Here is a 13,344-nt window from a genome sequence, read left to right as displayed (position 1 = left end):
CTAAAAAGGAAGCTGTGCGCGTGGGTGATAAGAGGGTCTGGCTGCCTGAACCGGAAGGAGGGAGGAAGGCAACAGAGGTGGAGACAGAGTCTGGGGGAGAGTTGGCAAATTTCGAGGGGGCGATGGACGGGACTGGGGCGGGCGGCACAGAGCTTCTTCCCCCACTGTCCCCACCTCAGAATTCATGGGGCGCCTGGGTGTGTCAGTCGGTTAAACGTCCAACTTCAGCTCGGGTCGTGATCTCCCGGTTTGCGGGTTCGAGCCCCGCTTAGGGCTCTGTGCTGACAGCTCGGAGCCTGGAGCCTGTTTCGGATTCTGTGTCTCCCTCTCTCTCTCTCTGCCCTTGAGAACTTGAAAGAATAAATTTCTGTTGCTTTCAGCCCAGTTTGCGGCACTCTGATAGCGTCCCTACAAAAACTAACATACTATGTTGTGCCCTAACCTAGTAACCTTGGACTTCAGCAAGCACCGTCAGCTCTGCCTTCAAAATGCACCCCAAATCTGCCCCCTCTCCCCACCTACAGTGAACACCCTGGTCCACCAAGTTCTCCAGCCTGGACTCTTGCAGTAGCCCCCTCCCTGCTCTCCTGACATCCACCCTGCCCCCTCTCCCTCCAAGCAGCCAGAGGGATCCTCGTAAAACCGACATCAGGCCGGTCACCCTCCCTTCAAATGTTCCCGTCCGGCTCACCATACAATCCCAGTTCCTGCCAGTGGCTGAATCAGGTCCCCAGGAGCTGGCTCCTTGCAGTGTCTGTGATCTTCTGTCCCCCCACCCACTTTGCCCCACCTCACTGTCCTCCTCACTGCTCCTGAAACACACCAGAAATGGTCCCACCCCAGGGCCTTTGCGTGTGCTGTTTCCCCTGCCCGGAACCCTCTTCTCGGCACACATACACGGCTGCACCTGTCTTTTTGTTCCTGTCTTTGCTCAAGTGTCTCCTCCTCGGACAGGGCTTCCCTGACCACCCTCTGCAATATAGCTAAGCCCCCTCCTCCTATCTGTCCCCATCTTTTTGGGAAAGACCCCTGCCAGGCATCAAAACCCAAGCTCTTCATGCAGACACTCTTTGAAGCAACTGTTCCATTTCTGGGAGGTGACCCCGCAGAGATGCTGGAGCGAGGCACGGAACCAGGGACGGACAGAAATGTGCGTGGCCGGGTGCCGATGGGAGCAAAACCCTGAAAGCTAGCCCGGGGCCCACCGACAGGGGACCTGGTACGTCAGTTACGGGACATCCAGCCGGTGGGACCCCACGCGGCCATCACAAAGGGTGAGGCTGTCCCACAGCCGGGGCACAGAGCCACCTCGAAGACCTATGCTTCCCGCGTCGTTTCTGTTTCGTATTTTTTTCGCCGAGAGATAAAACGCACAATAGGGCACGCACCGCATTACCCTCGCGTGTGCTTGCCGGGTTTTTAAAAAATAAACCGTTTCACAGAACGGTTTCAGAGCTACAGACAAATTGCCAAGGTAGGACATCTGGGGCCCAGCTTCCCTTTATTAACATCTTACACTGGCAGGTGACGTTTGCCACAAGGAACAAACCAGTATGGGTGCGTTATTATTAACTAAAGCCCACACTCCACTCGGAGTTTCTGCTTTTCCCTGACGTCCTCCTTCTCTCCGGGACCCTGGCCAGGACGCCACGTGACATTCAGGCGTCATATCTCCTTAGGCACCTCGACCGTGATGGCGTCGCAGACTTTCCTTGTTTTCGATGGCCCGGGACGCTTCCGAGGAGGCCCTGGTCAGGGATCGTGCAGGAGGCTCCCCAGTGGGGGCTGGGCTGAGGTTTCTCTTGTGCTGAGACCGGTGACAGAGTTGATGGACTTTTTTTTTTTTTTAATGTTTATTTATTTTTTGAGAGACGGAGCATGAGCAGGGGAGGGGCAGAGAGAGAGAGAGACACAGAATCCGAAGCAGGCTCCAGGCTCCAAGCTGTCGGTACAGAGCCCGATGGCGGGGCTCGAACTCACGAACCGTGAGATCATGACCTGAGCCGAAGTCAGAGGCTTAACCAACGGAGCCACCCAGGCGCCCTGACTGGATGAATTTTTTAAGCTATTTTGTTCAGTGTGGGCCTCTCACTGGTACTGTACGGAATATGTTCATGTTTAATTTGTGCATTTGTGGGTGTGCGAGCACGGGTCAGCCCTGGAAAGTCACACGGACACCGGTAACCGGCAGGTGCGTCTGGGGCAGGACAGTGGAGGGCACCTGAGAGTCAGGCGGAGAGAGAGACGTGTTTTTCACGGCACCCTTTGAAAAAATATACATGCAACTGAAAAATCTAGAAAGATACGTTGAATAAAGCAAACCTGCCTGCCCTCCCCTGTGCCTCCATCCCTCCCAGCAGCCCTGAGAGGCTAGGCAGGAGTCCGGGAGGAAACAGGTCAGCCAGGTTGGCGGGCTGGGACTTCAAAGGACCCCCACTGCCAAGAAGGTCCCCCTGGGGCGGGGCCATCAGCCTCCTGGGAGGGAAGGAAGTGTCAGCCCCAGGGGCCTCGGGGACAGGCCACCTGGGCAAGCAGCTTCCTCACTCTGTGCCTCGGTTTGCTTGTCTGTGAATTGGGTTATGCCGAGACGCCTGAACTCTAGGGTTCTGTGACGGTGAGCGTCAAGGGTTTAGCTCGCGGCCCAGCTTCTGACACGTAATGTTCGGGCTGACAATAAAATCAAGCCCCCTCCCGACAGCAAACAAGGTCCTGGGGAGCAGCCCCTGACCTCCCAGCTGTCAAACCCCATCCCCGTCGCTCCCCCAGCGCCAGCCACACTGGCTTCCCAGCTGTCCCCCGAACACACCGAGCTGTTCCCACCCCAGGGCCTTTGCCCTTGCCATATCCGCGGCCCAGAACGCCCCCCACCCCTGCAGGTGTCCCCAAGGCTCCACAGGTCCTCCCCGCTGGGTTGGGGCCAGCTGTGCACCACTGGATGGGACATTTTGCCACCTGCCTTCTGGAGCCTGAACGAGTTTGAAGGCAGACGTGTGCTCAGGGGTGTGGGAGTCCAGCCTCCGAGGCTCCAGGGAGACTGTTTCCTTCCTGGAAGAGATTTCTGGGGGTGGGAGGGTGAGTCCCTGCTCCTTCAGTCCTTAAACTCCATTACGAGGAGGATGAGAGTTTCGGAAGGAGGTGGCGTCTTGGAGGTAGAAGGGGAGGCGTGAGGCACACAGCCCTAAGGCCAGGAAGCTTCCGGAAAACGGCCAGATGGTCCTTTGCAAGGGAGCCCCTGCTATTTCTAAGCCATGGAAGAGGCCACTGAGGGAGGCCCGGTGCTGCCTTCCAGAACAGGCCTCAGCCAGGGTGGCCGTGGGACGTTGTGCAAATGCAGCCCTGCACAATTCCAGGGGCCCGGCGTCCACGGTGGCTTCCGGGGAAGGGCGCCCAGGACTGTTGTCCCCTCCCCTTCCTGCTCAGTCACAACAACCCCCCAGGGCTGCTTGACATCTGGAAGTGGTGCTGGGTTAACGCTGCTGCAGAGCCAGAAAGAAAACAGAGCCACCACCAACACGAGGTGCCACAGCTGCCCCCCTCCCCTGCCGCCACCTGCCGCGCCCTGGGAGGACACGTGACCGGAGGGGTTGTCTGGGGCACCGATCGAGACTGGTGCCAGCCTCCCGGGTTCAAATCCCAGCCCTGCCACTTCCTGTTGTGCGGCCCCCGGGGAAACTCTGGAAGCTCTTTGGCCTCAGTTTCCCTCTGCAGGAAATGCGAGAAAAACCAGAGCTCGCCTCTAAAGGTTGACACTGAGTCCTTCTCGCTTTCCAGGCCTGGGGGTGTGTCCGGGTGTGTCCCCGTGAGTGTGAAGCTCCCTGCAAGTGTCTCTGAGGGTCCGCGTGAGGGTGGGCATGCCCAAGCCGCCCCATCGCCTGCCTCTCCGTTGGGCAGACCGGAGGGCTGCCTGGAGGAGGCAGCATGGCCGTTTTCACTGGAGCCGGCCTCCAGGGCGCCGGTTCCCAGTGGAGTCCGACAGGGGTAAGAGGAGCGGTTTCTACGCTGGTGCCGATCACTTCTTCCACGGGACCTGGCTGGTCTACAACCTCCTCTCTGTTGTGTCCCCCGCGGGACGTTACTTGGCAAGGCGCCCCGCTTTTGGGTGTTTTTAAAAACCCCAAATGGTAACACCAGCACAATAACACAACATCTAACCGGTCCCCGTGCACCAGGCACTTTACAGGGCTTGTCTCAGCCCGTGGCGCAGTAAAACTGTCATTTGTCCCCATTTAACAGAAGAGGAAATTGAGGCACTGGCTGTGTGAGGAGCCCCAGGGCTCACGGCAGGTGAGCAGCCAGCGGGCTCCCAGCCAGAGTCGGGTCACTAAGTCACAGTCCTCCTGGCCTGAGTCCTGCTTCCAAAGACGCTCCCGAGACGCCCCCCCCCCCCCCCCCCCCGCCGTGGAGGGGCCCGGCTCTTGTGGCCCCTTCCCTGTCCGGCCCGGCCTTGCCGATCCATCTGTGTCCTAGCTGTGTGCATCCCAGTCCCGCCAGGGCCTCCCTCGGAGACCCCAGGACGCTGAGCCCTTGTGACTTGGATAATAAACATCATTCCAGAAGGTTGGGGTCAGAGGGGGGAGGGGTTCCATTCTGGAGCAAATCTTTGGTAGTTCCTCTCTCCATCCGTCTGTCTGTCTGCCTGTCTCCCCCCCCCCCCCCGAATCCACCAGCATTGCTCTCTTTCCTCCAGCTGTGCAATTCCACGAGTAGCATTTCTTGTTTCTGGAACATTCTTTGGGCTTGAGCCTCCACCCAGTGGCTTCTCAGAGCGATTCTCCCAAGCCACAGCCTCCTCGCCTGCCACTTAGCTGAAGTCAGCCAAGGGCCAGGCCTGGCGCGGAGGGAGGAGGGGCCTAGAGAGGAAAAGCACCAAGCCATCCCCCCCCCCCCACCGCCCCCGCCACCAGGTGTTGTTCCAGAAACTGAAGCTTCCTGCTTCCTGGGTGCCTGTTGGAGGGGGGGGGGGAAGGGAGGCTGGAGGAGTGACAGCACAGCCTCAGGGACCCCCCCATCCCCCGCCGCTGGGGGCTGGTAGGGAGCGGTGGGGGAAGCAAAGCCTGAGTCTCGCAGTGAAGGGAGTGACAGCCCCCCAGGAGACCCCCCGATGCTCCTGTCCCCTCCCCCGGCCTCCACAGGGGCAGGGAAGGCCCGCTCGGCCCGGGACACCCCTGTAGGAGGCAAGCGCTGGGCACCTGCCCCCTATGGGTGTCTCACCGTGAGGCCGGCCTGTTTCCCGCGTCGCCCCCCCCCAAGGACGCACCCGCATTAGTAGATGTGGAAACTGAGGCACGGAGGGGTCGCTGGGAAGGGGCCGCCTCCGAGGCTCGGACCAGGCCGGCTGCCTAGGAGGACCACCCGGTGACACCTGTGTGAGGTCACGTGGCCCAGGAGAGCCGTGGCCAGGGTTCAGCCCCGATACCTGCTTGAAATCCCAACCGGGGGACGGTGGGGCCCCTGGCGAGCCGCCTCGTGCTGCCGGCGGACTTCACTTCCCCGTGGCTGTGGGGGTCGCGGGGTCACGACAGCTGGCTTCTTCAAAGCCAGCGACACGGAGAGAAAGGGTCTGCGGTTTCCCGATTCTCACTGCCGGACGCTCTCTTAGAGCGTTTTGCCTGATTAGGTCGGGCCCACCAAGGATAGCCGCCATTTTGATTAGTGCGAGGTCAACTGATCGGGGCTTTATTTCCGTCCGCGAACCCCCCCACCCCTTACCTTCTTCACATTCTGCGTGTTGGTGAGAAACAACGAGTCCCCTCTCGCCACTCAAGGGGAGGGCGTTACACAAGGTTACTTGGGGTCGTCTTAGAATTCTCCGTACCAAATGTTCCGAATATTCCCCACAAGAATCGCGTCATCAGTGATTTGCATCGTGTTCGCATCTTTGGGGGCTGCTTTTTCTTTTTTTGTGTGAAAAGATATACATAACGTAACATTTACCATTTTACCGTGTTTAAGCATCCAGTGAGTTCAGTGACATTAAGTACATTCACACTGTCGTCCGGCCATCGCCACCATGCGTCCCCAGAACTTTTTCCTCTTCCTGAACTGAGAGTCTGTCGAGTCTGTCCCCAAGAAACGCTGCCTCCCCAGCCCCCTCCCCGGCTCCTGGCGCCCACCCTCCTACTTTCTGTCCCTGTGAATCTGACTGTTCCAGCGCCTCGTATCGGTGACATCATACAACACGTGTCCTTTCGTGACCGGCTTCGTTTACTGAGCACCGTGCCCGCCAGGCTCGTCCGTGTTGGAGCAGGGGTGAGCCGCCCCGTCCTTTTAAAGGCAGAATAACACTCCACTGTACGGACAGACCACTCTTGTTTATCCGTCCGTCCATCCGTCGATGGATACGCGTTACTTCCGCTCTGTGGCTGTCGTGAGTAATGCTGCCGTGCACGTGGGTGTGCAAATAGCCGTGGGAGTCCGAGCCGCCGTCGGGTTTTGGCCCAAGGCCGCAGCCAGACTAGAGCAGGCACCAGGGGAAGGTCAATAAGGAGAATGATTTTGCTTCCGCCCCCGCTTTAGTTCTGCAGGACGACTGCTGGCCCGCTCCGTGAAAGGCAGTGATTTGTTCAAACGAGACGTGCTGAGCCCAGTCTTGTCTTCTGAAATCCAGTTTGCGAGGCTGAGACACACGCATCCGAGGCAAGGAGCAGACGCCCTACCGAATGGGAAGCAGATCTCGCCGTTCCCTGGCTCCGATCCTTCTCATCTGTTCCCTGGGCTCTCGAGGCAAAATCTGGACTCTTTGTGGCACCCCACACAGCCCTGCGCGCCTGGCCTCTGCCCGCCCCTCCCGCCTCGCCTCCTCCCCCTCTCTCCCTGACATACCACATCGACTTTCTTGTTCCTTAAACATGCCAAGCCCGTTCCTGCCCCAGGACCTTTGCGTGTGCTGTTCCTCTGCCTGGAACGCTTGTCCCCTAGGTTTCCTCGTGGCCACCTCCTCAGAAAGATCTCCCCTAGCCCCTGCCCCAGGCTAAAGTCACATTGCCTCTCCCTGTTATCCTCTGTCCCATGGCCGGGGATTCACGCCTGCATAGCACCGCGCATAAATAAAACTCCTGTGTTTGTTCTTTTGTGACAACACAGGGACTCTGCCTCTGCCCCCCTGCTCTCCCCCCCCTCCCCCCCCCAGTGCCTGGCATTTAGTCAGGGTTCGGCGAACGTTGGTTGAATGAATGAGTGACCCCCTGAAACAAGGCTGCGGGGAGCTGTTGGTATCTACCCTGTTCAAATAAAGAAACTGAAACTCAAGGTCACAGAGCTTGTAAACAGAGGCGCCAGACTGAAACCTGCGTCAGCCTGCCCGCCCCCCACCCGGAGCTCCTCAGGAAACAGGATGAAGTTCTGGAAGGGGCCCCGGGTGCCCTCCTTTCGCCCCCTTGGGGGGAGCAGTGCGCGAGAAGAGAAGGCGCCGCAGCTGGCCTTCCCGGGAGGCTGGGAGCCCGCAGAGTCTCACTTTGCGATGGGAGAATTAATCTGCCCTTGGGCTGTGCTGGCTCCAGTCCCAGCAAGGTGGTGACTGTCACTCCAGATAGAAGAGGGTGCCCCTCGCCATGGCAACAGGGATGTGTTTGCACAAAAGGGGGTGTCGGGAAACACCCACACACGGGCAGCGGGAACACGAGGCCGACGCCGTGGCCTCTCTCCCCGCCTGGGGACAGCTCCCGGGAGGTGGCCGAGCCTCTCCGAGCAGCCTCGGCCTCTCCCAGCCCCCCGTGCCTGCCCTCCACGGAACCGAGGCTGAAGTAGAAAAAGGAGGAGCGTTGAGCTGCCGGCTGCACCTGCTCGGTGCCTGGCACGGTGCCCGCCACCTTCAGGCCTCTTCGAATCGTGCCCACCGCACGGCTTTGGAAACTGAGGCACGGGGAGGCAAGGACGCTTGCCCCAGACCTGGGGAGCCCCCGATGGTGTGGGGGTCACCTGCGGGGCTTTGGAGGCAGGCCCCGCCGGGGCTCCAATCCCTGCTTTCCCACACCCCAGCTCTATCTCCTCGGACAAGTGACTGAGTCTCTGAGCCTCAGTGTTCTCATCTGTCAAATGGGAGCGATAACGGCTTCCAGAACCGCCACTCCTCTTTGGAAGCGATGCGACGCTGTGGTTTCCGCACACTCGCACGCTTGTGCAACCGCCACCACTCCCTGATTCCAGAACACTTGCCTCGGCGCAGAAGGAGAGCCCACACCCTCGGCGGGCACTTCCCTTTCCCCCTCCCGCGCCCCCGGCCACCGCCAGCCTGCGCCCTGTCTCTGTACATTCGCCACTTCTGGACGGGTCGTGTCAGTGGGGTCCCCCAGGGCGCGGCCCGCCCTCCGGCTTCTTCCCACCCAGGCGTCCCGGCTTCCCCCCTTTTTGCGGCTGAACGAGCTTCCACTGCGCGGAGGGACCGCGGGGTGCGCATCCGGCGGCCCGCGGACGTGCACTTGGCTTGTTTCTGTCTTTCGACTCTTGGGAGCAGCTTGCGGGCCGGGCCGCCTGACTCTGAGCGCCCACCTCGGCCCGAAGCGACTGGGTCCGGGGCGGGCGCATCTCAGCCTTCGTAAGAAACCGCCGGGCTGTTTTCCAAAAGGGTCGCGCCTCTCTGTGCCCCCACCAGCAGCGCGTGTGACGCCGGGTGCCCCGCGTCCCCAGCATGTGGCACCCCGCCGTCACATTGGCAGCCAAGGTGCTTTTAAAGATGCTGAAGGAAACAAAAGAGCCCCTCCATGACTCACAATTACTCACAAACGGTGGGGGGGGGGGGCAACCCACAAGGCCATCGGCGGACGAGCAGGCGAACAGAAGGACGTGCGGACGGACAGTGGGGTACTATTCAACCTTAAAAAGTCCCCTCCCCTACTGTGGGTGTCGTATGCCGAACAGGCTGACAAATGCCCCTGCAGGCTGTTGGTGCTGTCCTTGTATATGTGAGCTAAAAATGGACTCGCTCCCAGAGATATTAAGGCATCAGAAAGAATCAAATCAGTATTTTTTATAACATACCCAGCTGGCATGACCATTGACATAATGTCTGATGATCTGGAATCCAAACAAATAAAATGCCCAAACATTGGGCCTTCCCCCCCCTCCCCCCCCACACACGCTGTATCAGAAGAAGGAGGAGGAAGGGGAGGAGGAGGAGAAAGGGGGAGAAGGGAGAGGAGGGAGAGGGAGGAAGGGGGAGGGAGGGGGAGGGGGAAGAGAAAGGGGGAAGAGGGAGAGGAGGGAGGGGGAGGGGGAGGAGGAAAAGGAGGAAGCAAGAGGGAGAGGAGGGGGAGGGAAGAAGGATGGAAGGGGAGGGAAAGGAGGAGGAGGGAGGGGGGAGGAGGGGAGGAAGAGAAGGGGAAGAGGGAGAGGAGGGAGACAGAGGGGGAGGGGAAGGAGGAGGAGGGGGAGGAAGAGGACCCATGGGAGGAGGAAAAGGAGGAAGCAAGAGGGAGAGGAGGGGGAGGGAAAGGAGGAGGAGGGGGAGGAGGGGAGGAGGAAGGGGGAGGGGGAGGAGGGGAGGAGGAGAAGGGGAAGAGGGAGAGGAGGGAGACAGAGGGGGAGGGGAAGGAGGAGGAGGGGGAGGAAGGGGGACGGACGGGAGGAGGAAAAGGAGGAAGCAAGAGGGAGAGGAGGGGGAGGGAAGAGGACAGAGGGGGAGGGGAAGGAGGAGGGGGGAGATGGGAGGGGGGAGGAGGGGGGAGATGGGAGGGGGGGAGGAGGGGGAGGAGGTGGGGTGGAGGGGGAGGCAAGGTTCAGACACACGGATGACAACACGGAAGAGCTGTGGCGCAGGACAGCTGTTGTCGTGTCGAACGGGGATATTCACATTTGTGCAACCATCCCACCCCCCACCCGTCTCCAGAACTTTCTGGTCTTCCCCAACTGCAGGACTCCGTGGGGGCAGAGGCGGGCGGTGCCGGGCCGCGGTCTCAGACTGTGGTGCCTTTTCTGGCCGACTGAGCTGCGGAGGCCGCCGCGGAGGCCTGGGGCTGCTGTCTGGGGAAGGGACACCGAGCCGGTGGTAGTCGGGTTTTCCTCTCCCTCCCCCCTTGAAAACAGCGCTGAGCATTCACTTAGAGCAGGCTCATAAATCCCCAGCCCTTGCACGGCCTTCCAGCTGGAAATGAGTCAAGCGTTCCTCTCCGCTGAGTTCAAGGTTGGCCCCCCTGTTCCGCTGGCCTCCGGATCCCTTGGAACGAACGGAGGGGCAGCATTGCGGGAAATCAGCGGTCAGTGGGAACAGCACGGCCCTCCCGGAGGGACACGTGGAGACTGGCAAGGTCACCCGAGGAGGTCCCCGCTGCCCTTGAGACCGAGCAGCGAACACAGACTTGCAGGTGGCCACCGGCCAAGGGTGGCGAGTTTCCGTGACCCCCACGAGGGAGGCAGGTGGGCCAAGTCGACCTTCCACGCGTCCAGAAACCGGCTTACCCGTCTCATACCCATTCTCCAGACGCCCCCACTGAGGCTGCCGCGGACGGAATATTTGTGTCCTCCCAAATCCATATGTTGAAGGGAACCTGATCCCCAGTGTGATGTTATCAGGAGGTGACTGGTCGTGGGGATGCCCCACCCCACCCTTCACCCTTGGGAAGAGCGCCCTGGCCCTTCTCAAGAGGACTGGGTGGACCAGGGCCTCGGCCCGACAGGGATGTGCCCGGTGTTGCCAGACTCCAGAGCCCTGAGGGCTGTGTTTAAGCCCCCCCGGTCTATGGCACTTTGGCCACATAGCGTCAACTGAGACAGAAGCCCACGGAGACTTTGGGGGCTCTGGGCGGCGGCACCCCCAGCCCCCGCCTCCCTCGGTCTCTCCCACCCCCGCCCCACGCTAGCTATTTCCTGCCGGCCTGCCTTCTGGAAGGGCTTTCTCAGACCTGCTGCTCGCTCACCTCCCTCCTCCAGAGGACTGACTCCAAAAACTGTGTCCCTCCTAAGGAATGCGGACTCACGGCTTCTTTGCTTAAACAAAACATTCCAGTCCTAACAAGGATGCAGAAAAACCTGGGGAGGCCACAGAGGACCGGGAGGTGTGGCGGGAGGTGTGGCGGGCAGGAGGGCACTGAAAGGAAAACAAAAGGGATGGCTTTGGGCCCAACGGGGAGGGAGCCGAGAGCTGTGCGAGGCTCTTTACCGGGCCTGGAGCTTCTGCTCCAGCCACACAGGCCTCCTTAAGGGCCCTTGGACACACCTGGCCGGTCCTGCCACAGGGCCTTTGTACCTGCCATTCTCTCTGCCTGGCATCTTCTTCCCCAGATCTTGGCATGGCTCGGGTCAAAGATCACCTCAAATGGGGGGGGGGGAACGGGGGTCAAAAGGCCTTTCTAGAGCAGCCGTGCCCCCGTTCTGTCCCTCTCTCTTGTCATTTCATTGTATGGAGTTATCCTTCCTGGTGTCCAGAGTCCAGAAATTACCCTATTTGTGTGTGGTCTTTCTCTGGACCTGCAGCGGCCCCAGTTCTAGGGCAGCGGGACGGATCAGGATGAACCACAGATGAGTGAACGAATGATGGAGCTGGGTTTGGGGGGGCCGGTTGTGGCACCGAGCACAGCAGCCCCTGCACGGCCGCGTGGGGGACGCACCGCCGCCCCGAGCGCCAGCCTCTGCACAGCCGTGAGGCTGGCGTCCCTGCCCGGGAGGCCGGCAGGAGCGGCCTGACATTTCTCAAGGCGCAGGGGGACTGCAGGGCAGCGGGGCTCTGGTTTCCGGTCAGAGAACCCTCCGGGGAAGCAGCTTTTTTTTTTCCCAGAATGCCGAGGGCAGCCTCTCGTCCGGGACCCGGGCCGTGCACCTGTCAGTGAGGCCTCGGGGCTGCTCCGATACCCACCGAGAGCCGCCGCAGGGCCTGAGGGATGGGACAGAAGTTCCCAAGCGGTCAGAGGGGGCCGAGGAGGACCCAGGCCTGGAGGAGGGGTCCGGGACGGAAGCAGGTCTAGCCCTTTGCGACAGACGGCTTTGTGCAGAACGGAGAGATGGTTACCGCCGCATCCCTCGTTTTAACCCAATTAGCTGTTCAAAGTCCCCGTCTCCGGATACGGTCACGTGCCGACGAGCAGGGGGTCAGGGCTTCAACGCAGGCGTTTCGGGGGAGAAAACACAACTCATCACACGGGGCGAAAGCGGCTTCGAGACGGAGCGATTCTCCCCGGTCGTCCTGGCTGCCCGATGTCACCGAAATGTCAGCCGGCGAGAGGGAGAGGCAGGAGCGTCAGAGTCAGGGGAGCCAAAAAAATGCAGGCATGTCCGGAAGCTGGGACAGGTAAGCGGAGGGCTCTGCTGTGGTCTGCGGCCCCCCAGGACCGTCAGGCAGCACGTCTGCGTGGCTCGAAGCCCCCGAGTTTGTGGCCGTCTGTTACAGCAGCAAGAAGAACCCCATCCACCTTCCGAACGTCCGCGTTTGTGCAAACCGCCCCCAAGCTTGCTCCTGCCTCGGTTGGCAAAGTTCTGCCTCCCTTGGGGATGGGTCAGGATCACCCCTTTCCTGGGACCGGCTTGCCCCGAAGCCTGGCTCTGGACCTAGAAATTTCTCCCTCCAGCCTCCAGACATCGCAGGCCCTCCCGGCAGAGGGACCCAAGGGCCTGGGGCCACCACCTGGGATGAGGGGGCTGTCCTGGCGGGGTGAGCAGTAAGTCCGCAGGGCACGTGACCACAAACCACCCATTTTTCTCCGTCCCGGAGACAAAATGCCTGAACCTTCAGCCTGACCTCCTGACCTGCTTCCTCCAACTCCCCAGGCCCTTCCCACCTCCCTGCCCTTGCCCGGGCTGTTTCCCCTCGTGCCTGATTCATCCGCAAATCCTGCCTCGAACATCTCCCCGCCTCCACTGGCTGCAGCCTGTCCCACCCGCCCCTGCCCGGGGGCCCCCCCTGGCCTCCTGGATCATTCAGTCACATGTGTCTGTGCTTGTCCTCTGTCTCACCGGCCAGCGAGCAGGACAGACACACGGCCCGAACCTCGGTGAGCTGACAACCTGGGGGTCCCGCGGTGTATTCTCCTAAAACGCAGCCACTTGGGGTGTGGGGGGCAAAGATGTGTGAGGACTGTGCTGTGGGACGACCGCCCCAGCCGACACAGAGGACGTTTCCGTCATCCCCAGAGGTCCTTCGCGCTCCTCTCTCAGTAGCCTCTCCCCCCCATGTGTTCCATGTCTGTAGGCCCAGCTCCTGAGTACGGGCTTGGGGAACTGCCTCCCGAGGGCCAGATCGGGCCCAATGCCTGCTGTTTTTTTTGAATGTTTATTTATTTATTTTGAGAGCGAGAGCGAGAGCTAGAGAGAGAGAGCACGAGTAGGGGAGGGGCAGAGCGAGAGAGAGAGAAAGAGAGAAGAGAGAGAGAGAGAATCCCAGGGGAGGGGCAGAGAAAGAGGGAGACACAGAATCTGAAA

Source organism: Felis catus, chromosome D3, assembly GCF_018350175.1.
Source record: "Felis catus isolate Fca126 chromosome D3, F.catus_Fca126_mat1.0, whole genome shotgun sequence".
NCBI lineage: Eukaryota > Metazoa > Chordata > Mammalia > Carnivora > Felidae > Felis > Felis catus.
The sequence above is the reverse complement of the archived record's forward strand: the minus strand, read 5'-3'. Positions refer to the sequence as shown.